Raw genomic sequence first — 8,555 nt, forward strand, 5'->3', positions numbered from 1 at the left:
TTCTCCAGAAAGCACAGGGTCATCCTCCCCCCTGTGTTGAAAAACATTGCCAGCTGACATTTTCACGATCGACAAAGGCCTTTCGACTGCAGCGTTTAAACACACATCATCGCCGTCTCCTTCTCGTTTGATGCGCACTATCGGAGTTCGGGAAGGCAGGCTTTCTATACATCTAGAGGGCAAAACAGTTCCACTGTCGTTTCCACGTTTCATAGGCACGCTCGCATCAGCAGTCATTGGCCTGCTGCCATCGTCTTCCCCTGTGCCGTTTGATATTTCATTCAGCATGGTTCCTTGACAAAATTTGCTGCTCTCCCCTTTAACCCGCACAAAACGGGAAGGCAATGGATTGCTGTCAGGGCAGGTAGATGAAACTCGATCTCCGGTAGCTGTTCCAGCTTGCTTTCGCGAGCTCTCCTTCACAGGCGAAGGTGCCTGCTTGCAGATAAGTGTGGGCACGGCGTCCGGCTTGAGCACAACCCTCTTGGGAGTGTCTAAGATCACAATGCCACAGTGCTCCGCAAAGTAGCGCCCTCGGATTAGCATGTCTTCGGTGAAGTGCTTCTCGCATACCAAATCGCGATCCGTCAGCCGCTTGTCCTGGCGGCCGATGGCGCGGTCCCAGGCGGCCAGACGCTCGGGGTCCGAAGGCGCTTTGAAGCTGCGCACTTTCTCCGGACACGACGCATAGCCGCTTTTGCAGAACTGCACGTAACATTTTCGACCCATTCTCTGCTGCGGAAGCTGAGCGTTTACCGTAAAATCACCGCATATCGCGTATGAGGAAAACCTGGGAAAACACCGCGAGAGAGCTCCAGGTCAACTTACGATAATGATGCTGATGATGATGCTTAGCTTTCCCTTTGTAACGGGGTGGCGTTGCACAGCGGCCGTAGCTGGCCGTAGTCGCAACGCCACTGTACAATCACCTCGTCAAAAAATACAAACAAAATAAATAAAGAATGATATCAAAATAAAAAGGAAATACTTTTACGAAATTTTTGTGCTAGTCTGACTTCTTTGTTCGCATGTCTTCCCTGCTCTTTTCCCACCAACATTCTACCTTCTTTTACTAACCCCTACTGCTGTCCAATTCACTTAATTTTCCGCTAACCTTAAAGACAAGGGACTCCGGAAGCTAGATGGCTCCCTCACTGAGGACTCAGACGGATATTTTTGCACTCCGTTACAATATATGTCGCATGGTTTCTGGATCCTTTCCGCAGCCTGCGCATAGTTCTTCCCAACGTTTTTAGATTAATCTAAAAACGTTGGTTTTTCCTGTACCGGCTCGCGGATAAGCGTGTTTGTCCGCAAGCAACCCACCCGGGCTTCAAAAAGCAATTGATGCACTCCCTTTTGTATTATCGAATAATTTTTCCCTTGTGATCTCCTGCTTCCCGATGCTGTAGATATCTAAGGCTTCTTCGCATCCATCCTCCTTTTCCAGGTCGTTGTCTCTGATTCTTTCACTTCATTTTTTTTTTTTTGCCTTGGTCGTTTCCCCTGCACTTCCAGGTTTCATATACTCCTGAGCCTTCTGGTTCTTTTCCTCCCCTGTGTGTCCACGCTTTTGTAAAGATATACCGTAACGCTTTGGCCGCCCATCTCTAGTCATCAATATTTCTAAGTCGTTCTTCAAAATATATTTTGCTCTGTGCTTCTCTCACTTCGAAGGATGCCATCCCATGTATCCATGCACTGCCTCACTTGTTGTTTTACTGTGTGCTCCTAATATGCCAACCGACCTACCGCCCTCTGATTTACTTCTAGCCCTGATTGAATCTCTGATTTGGCACACACTACTTCGTTTGAAAAGGTGAGTGCTGGTACCATTACTCCCTTCCAGATTCCTCTCACTACTTATTTCATATCTGTTATAACCCCACAGTGCTCTGTGCTTCATGATAGAGGCGTTTCTTTTGCCTTTCATTCTTAAATGCCCCTCATGAGTTTTTAGATACGCCTGACCTTCGTTTATCCATATGCCCAGATATTTGTATTCGTTAACCACGGTATTGCTGCTTGTTGAACGAATACCGGTTCGTTACGGGCGTTGTTATTAAAGCCAGAACTCCCGACTTTGTTGTGCTAAACCAGCTAAACTCTAACCCCAGTTCAGTGGCTTCTCCCCCGCAGATGTCTGTGAGCTGTTGCAGACACTGTTTGCTATATAGTAGTAATATATGTCATCTGCATATTTATTTATTTATTTATTTATTTATTTATTTATTTATTTCAAGTACCCTCAATCGCACAAGCATTGAAGAGGGGAGTGGGTTTTGGAAAAAAAATACAAGTAGCAAGTAACAGCGGCAAGAATGTAACAGACTACATATGCTGGTAGGCAACTAGTGGTTCTTCTGGACGAATGCGTAGAAATAATCGTGTTCTAAACTACAAACGGAAAGCATTTGTCGGCTACATGTACAAAGCAAAGTATATACACAAACTTTACACAGTACTACACAAGAAATGCGCAAAACATGCGCTCAATTGTGAACAGTAATTCAAGAGAAATGAAAATAAGCAACATAAGCAAAAAGAAAGAATATCACGTGGAATCACTACACCCGGCCGGAAAAGGCAAACAACGATCGGCGAAAAAGATTTGAATCGGCTATTGATGCCATATCACCGGGAAGGTGGTTGTGGAGGTTTGCGGCGAAAGAATAAAAAAAAATGAGTTTGTGTGGCAAAAAATGTTCGCGACTTTGTAGGCGTGGTCGACACGTGAACAGCGATAAGATGGCCTTGCAATTAGTTCGCTGGCTAAACACTAAATATATGCATGCAGTCCCGGGATATGACGTTCCACGTACTTCCTGTCCTTTGCGGCAGATTGAAACCTATTTTACTGCCTTCAAGCTTTCTTTCTAGTCTAGCCATGTACAGCATGGACAGCAATGGCGACAGAGAACAATTAAACCTCTATTTGTTGTCACGATTTAGTCCCGCGTTCGTGAACCTGGGAGGGTAGGGGTACCCTCCAGCCGAGAGACGACATGCAGCGTGCTGGTGGTGACGGTGACTGACCCCCGAGCAGCCGTCCTCGGAGGTGTTTATTGCCCGGCCACACACAAGGTTGCCCACCGAGCCTGGTGGGGCCACTGAACTTAGCGGCCAACGAATATCAGGGATGGGGGGCGCCACACACTTGTCACATTTGTGACTATCGGTTCCGTCCACTTTTGGTCCTCTCAGGTAATTTGCACCATCGCTCTCATTGTAAATTCCCTGCAACAGCTGTATAAAGTCCTGGCCTAATCCCTCCCGCTCAAGTATGCTCAAGTATACCATGTAAATGTTAGGATGTGATATGTGGTACCACATCCTGTCAAGAAAAAAGGCGGTTCAGGTGGCGGTGATTAACCAGACAAACACGATTCGGAGTATCCCAGGTAGCACAAAAGAGCTTAAGGACGTCTACTATCAGGGTTTTTTAGGACGAAAGAAACGGCTTACAAACATCCCAGACAATCCGATAACGCTTTCGTGGCGTTTTAGAAAGGTCTTAAATCACGTCTAATGTCCAGCGGGTATTACTATTTCTAGACAACTTATTTACCCGCTTTAAAACGTCTTTGGAAATCGGTCTAAAAGTGGGATTTTGCAAGAGCTGTATAAGTCCGTCAATGTGGCTTTTCAATCGGCATTTTAGATGGTTTAAAGACGTCTCAAAAATTACGGTCTAGAAAAGGGCTTTGGAAAGACGGTAAGAATCCGTTTCCTGGGATATTTAGAGCCGCATTTTATGCGTATAAAATACGGCTGCATAAACCCGCTCTCCTATTACCCCCCCTCCCCCGGAGGTGATGCTAGGCATGGAGGCATCCATGATGCTAGGCCTGAATGCGGCCATTTTGCTGCACGCATTCGCAATAAAAAGGCCTTTCCCAAGGAACCGCCGGACATCCGTCGAACGTCCGACGTATGTCCGCTCCGGCTCTAGCGTATGTCCAAAGGATGTCCGTTTGGGAGCCGATTGACATCCCCTGTACGTACGACGGACGTCCGGTTTTAACACTTCCGTACGTCCTATCGGACGTCCGGAATTGGATACGTCACCGGACGCACTTCGGATGTTGCGTACGATTTTACGGTATCATGCTCATGTACAATTTAAAACATACACAGTGTTTTGCAGCAGTTAAACTGCCATAAATGAACACTTTATTCGCCTCTAGCATCCAATTCACACATCATAACATCTTGCTTCGGCCATTTGTCCACATTTTCTTGAAGCCAAAGAATGTCATATCCTGGAGTTGCTCTTGCTACAATCAAACATTTTTTGGGTGCCTGAGGAAAAATTAAATGTGATGATAAGAGAACAAATACAAATGTTTCTTTGTAAAACAGTATACGTGCAACTCAGCCGTTTGCTTTTTAAATGACGGAAAGATATCGTATGTGTTTAGCGGAAAAACTAGCAGGGTAGGGGGTGGGCCGCATTTACCAGGATTTCGAAACAATCCATCCCTAGAAGAAAAAACACAGGCAAATCAGGCGCAGCAGAGTAGATCCGCTCAAGGAATTGAAGTTTGGACAGAGCAAAGTAAACACCATTCTGGAGGTGACTCCCATACCAGCAGCTGCAAAGTTGCCGTGAGGAGAAGACATTCCATAGCATTTCCACCTTTAGAGTTGCCGAACTTTCCACACCGTCCACCCAAGAGTACGTTGTGCCACGGAGCGCTAAGAAGAAAGGAAATGAAAAGCACAGGTCATTTCAGCCAGAATAAAACAGTCAAAGGTTGTCGGGGGAATGAACCACTCACATGAAAATAACTGCCGGGTTGCAGTGGGCACGACGAATTCCACGAAAACCCACGATGTTCAGGCTCTCATTACTGTCTGCTCGGGCTGGGACTGCAACACCACTGCACAGTGCAAACCTAGAAGAAAAAAAGACGGGCAAATTAGGCGCAGCAGAGTAGATCAGCTCAAGGAATTGAAGTTTGGACAGAGCAAAGTAAACACCATTCTGGAGGTGACTCCCATACCAGCAGCTGCAAAGTTGCCGTGAGGAGAAGACATTCCATAGCATTTCCACCTTTAGGGTTGCCGAACTTTCCACACCGTCCACCCAAGAGTACGTTGTGCCACGGAGCGCTAAGAAGAAAGGAAATGAAAAGCACAGGTCATTTCAGCCAGAATAAAACAGTCAAAGGTTGTCGGGGGAATGAACCACTCACATGAAAATAACTGCCAGGTTGCAGTGGGCACGACGAATTCCACGAAAACCCACGATGTTCAGGCTCTCATTACTGTCTGCTCGGGCTGGGACTGCAACACCACTGCACAGTGCAAACCTAGTGCAAACCAATTGGTTTTAGGAAACATTTTATTTGAGACCAAGCACCGGGGGAAAGTACTGAGCACAAAAATACCATTACCATTCAAAACACACAATTCAGTGGGAAAATCTTGCTTGCACGTGCCAGAAGCATCATTATAAAAAAACACTACATTGGTTATTTTAACGGGAGAATTCAGTGCAAATAAAACATTGAACAAAAAATATCAATTCAAGAAACTTGTACTAGCATGTCCACAAATTTCCACTTTCTTATTTTTAAAGCAAGAATGGAGCGCACACAAAACATTGAAAACAAAACGAAAAGAATCAATGCAAGAAACTTGTACGATCAGGTCCACAACTCTGCGCGTTTTCTTATGAATATTTGGAGGCAAGAATGCAGCACAAATAAAACATTGTACAAAAAAGGGTACATGCAAACAACTTTGTAAATTTGCGTATGGTTATTTGAAAGCAAGAATGCAACACAAATAAAGCACTGACAAAAAACGGTCAATCCCAGAAAATTTTACCATCAAGTTCATAACTGTATACATTTGCTTTTCACGCTTAAACAATAAAATTCAAAAACAACTGGTTCTGCAAAAAATGACAGTCACTTAGGAAAGTGAAACAATTAAACTGAGTTTATTTAAAAGATCCCATTGTAAAGATCATGTACAAGAAAATCACTAGGCAGAATGCCAGTGCTCACCTGGCGCCAGCAACGTTAAAAACCTTTTTTAAACAAATAAAAAGCCATGTGTAGCCTTTTTCTCCTTGGAATAAGCACTATAAGCACTGGTTAAACCCCCTTCTAAAAAATGACTACTGCAAATAGCACTTGCTAACACAGCATAAAACGAACATTTACTGGTCTGGATAACACAAACTGAAACAGTGCCGAAAAGCGCACGCAATGAAAAGGTAAATGAATAACTGGACAAGTCAAATACGGATGACAGCCACTGCAGCTAAACAAATGAGCTTCATTCATGTGCACTCGCTACCACCTTGGGTTGCCCCGAATAATAAGGGCACGAAAAAAGAATGCCCACTTGCATTAGAGCAAACAGCAGTGTAGTCAATTTTCCCTGCCCCGTCATTTAACGTTACACTGTCCACGAGGTTGGTACAATTCACTTACTTGCTGTGCCAAATACCTTTTGAAGGAAGGGTCCGGTCGGTCAAATTGAGTAATTGCCTTTTTTAGCCGTGTTGTGCTGTAGGCGACCGGCCAAAAGCAAATATTGTCCCATACCCATGAATAATGTACCGCCTCCACTTCATCAGTCTTCAGGAACCGCACAACTGTAAAAGCTGCAAACAGGCACGTTGCATCACTTCCAACACGGAAGACTTAAAGTTTTGCCCATTTAAGTAAACTGGCGTTTACTGAAATTTGAGCAGGAAGTAACCTCCAGTTGTGAAATTGAAGAAGTCAAAAGCGCACACATGAGAACAATGATGAAAGCTTTTTAGCAGCTGTAAATAGACAGAACGAAAATGAAAAATTCAACGCTCGCATGGATGGAAGATTAATAATGCTTCGAGCTGATATATTTTATAAATCGCTTAAAATATTCAAGAATAACAATCCCAAGAAATTTTCGCACTACTTTATTTTAATGCTGCCCAACGATCGAGCCTTGTCGCAAACCGGGTTTTGTCGTAATTACAACGCTTACCACGTCAATCATCGGGCTGGGACGGGATGTCGCCATGTCGACGTCGGGTTCTCAGTTCTGAGACAAAGCAGGTCGTGGTTGGAACCTGCGTACGCAACAGCCGGCAATGCGTCGATTTGAATTGTTGCAACAAAAAAAAAAGAATAAACAGGCGCAAATAAAAGCGCAGTTCCGCTTAGAGCAGGGAGACACGCACGTTGTAGACGGTTTGCTGAGCTTTATCGGCATCAAAACACGGACACCTGAAGCGCTATACGGCGCGCTAAAGGCCGCGTGCGTTCACCCACGATGCCCACGACGCCTTGCCATGCAGGCACTGCGTCACGTGGTACGACATAATTCTCTCATAAGGAGTGAAACGAACCCTGACCAATGGTTCCAAGATAGAGCACAGGTTGTCGCTCAAGTAAACCAAAACACTTAACAAATGTTACAATGCGAACAGTATATTCGAGGTGCATGCAGTTGCTTGCCCAAACGCTTCCTGCTTATAACTAGCCACGGCATTTCAATTTCAATACTTCACAACAGCGCGAAACTGCACACATCAAAACAACGTAACGGCGCTTGTGGATGGAAACAAAATAAAGCTCTCCTTCGCAATCACTATCATATCAGAAACATTTGCGGTTCATAGCACGGCGGTCACATCGGGCGGAACAGATTCTAAGTAGCATTTCGGCTGGCGTACCCGCAAATTTTCCCGCCATTTTTTTTTTCGCGGGGCTACCATGGTTGCCAGACCAGGAATGCCCTCCCCGCTAAAAGAGCGGCTGCAGGTGATCGCCACATTTCAGTCCGCTCTGGTTACAAACCCCTGCGCGCTCGCGCCGCGGGCTCTGGCTCGGGCCTGTCAGTCCGCTCTGGTTGCAAACCCTTGCTCGCTCGCGCCGTGGCTGCTCGCTCCCGCCACGGCTCTGGCTCTGGCCCGGGTTCGTTCTTTTTTTTTTTTCGCTTCGTCCCTTGGGGAGGTACTACAAACGTATGGGGCCCGTAAAGGCCGCGAGAAAAGATCGTAAAGGCCGCGGGAAATTGCGGGAAAATTGGGTGAGATTGCGGGAAAACCCAGGCCAGAGCCCGAGCAGGGGTTTTCAAACAGAGCGGACTGACAGATCCGCGGCCTTTACGGGCCCCAATACGTTTGTAGTACCTTCCCTGGGGACAAAGCGAAAAAAAAACGAACCCGGGCCCGCGCCAGAGCCCGCGGCGCGAGCGCGCAGGGGTTTGTAACGAGAGCGGACTGACAGATCTGCGAACATAAACTGGCGACAACCTGCAGCCGCTCTTTTAGCGGGGAGGGCATTCATGGTCTGGCAACCATGGTAGCTCCGCGAGAAAAATGGCGGTAAAATTTGCGGGTACGCCAGCCGAAATGCTACCGATTCTAAAGTACGGACCCGGCACAAACTGCAAATACTTACAAAAATCCTCCCGGTTCTCTGCGCGTACTATGACAGCGATGCACAAAGAGGCTCCACCACAGCGTCGGCGTCCCAGAACAGCGCTGCCGCCAACTCTGGCCTTTGGCGCCAAAACTGATTACTCTCTAACCAGAGCGCGCCCAG

General features: G+C 46.2%; 1 long non-coding RNA gene across 1 annotated transcript; it reads right to left on the minus strand.

Moving 5' to 3' along the window:
* Positions 1-4,425: 4,425 nt before the first annotated feature.
* Positions 4,426-5,542, minus strand: LOC144153086 (uncharacterized). The gene is made up of 3 exons (XR_013319310.1): positions 5,199-5,542; positions 5,007-5,115; positions 4,426-4,898 (listed from the first exon to the last, which is right to left on the minus strand). It is a non-coding gene; the product is annotated as an uncharacterized LOC144153086 (long non-coding RNA).
* Positions 5,543-8,555: the final 3,013 nt, after the last annotated feature.

The sequence above is a fragment of the Haemaphysalis longicornis genome, unplaced genomic scaffold (assembly GCF_048455015.1).
Source record: "Haemaphysalis longicornis isolate Haplotype H1 unplaced genomic scaffold, Haemaphysalis longicornis Haplotype H1 scaffold_9, whole genome shotgun sequence".
NCBI classification, from domain to species: domain Eukaryota; kingdom Metazoa; phylum Arthropoda; class Arachnida; order Ixodida; family Ixodidae; genus Haemaphysalis; species Haemaphysalis longicornis.